Below are 1087 nucleotides of genomic sequence, written 5' to 3'. Positions count from 1 at the left end.
GGGCAGGGGAGATAGCTCAGTAGAATAAGCACTTGCTTGGCAAGCGCAAGATCCTGAGTTCAATCCCAGGTACTGGAAAAAAAAAAAAAAAAAAAAAAGATGTTACAGAAATCAACAACAATAAAAAAGAAAGAAAAAAGGACCAGTAGAGAAATTATAAAAATAAACTATCTGTAAAAGATAAATAGTAAAATGATTTCTAATTTTCATTGTTTTCCTTTATATCTAAAAAGTATCCTCAGTAGTATGTACTGATTCATCCCTTCCAGTATAACCTTAAAAAGTACAAACTGACATAATTTCTATCTTACAGTTCAAAAAACAGAGGTAAATAAACATTAAATTATCTTATCCAAGGTAAGAAATATTGAGAGGTAAAGCAGGCATTTCCACCCAAACTTATGGACTGTGATGGACCTGAAGGAGAGAATTGGACAATGTGGTGGCTCAAGAACTGAGATACAACTTTTAAAATCATAGTAATTGAGAAACAAGTTGGCTCTAAGATGACAATGCATTTGTTTTTGGATGCCTTTAGCCTAATGTAATGTACATGATAATATAACATTTTTAGAGATACCATAATTTCTGAGATGTGGAGAGTTCTCTGTACTTATAGTAACTCCTGAGGAACCCAAATCCTCCAGTATCATTCCAGTTAAAGAATTTTATCTGGTCTCTCATACTAACGACTAGGGAGACAGAAATCAGGAGGATCACTATGAGTCTGAGCTGCATAGTGAGACCCTGCATACACACACACACACACACACACACACCCCAAAAAAAAACCTTAAAAGTATTTCAGATTTCAGATAATCAGATTAGGTATGCTTCATCTGTATTAAGAAATTGTGGCCGGTTTTGGTCGCACTTGCTTGTAATCCCAGCATTTGGAAGTTAAAGTCTTTTCTTTTCCTTGCCATTCACTGAATAGAGATACCTTCATAAGAAGAGAAAAATTGCCTGTAAACATATCACTCAGAAGGCTGAGGCAGTTGGATCACTGTGAGTTTGATTTGAGGCCAAATTGGGCTACACACTGAGTTCAAGGCCAGTCTATACTCCTTAGCAAGATCCTGTCTCA

This window comes from Octodon degus, unplaced genomic scaffold (assembly GCF_000260255.1).
Source record: "Octodon degus isolate 3935 unplaced genomic scaffold, OctDeg1.0 scaffold00098, whole genome shotgun sequence".
Lineage (NCBI taxonomy): Eukaryota > Metazoa > Chordata > Mammalia > Rodentia > Octodontidae > Octodon > Octodon degus.
This window is presented reverse-complemented; position numbering follows the sequence as displayed.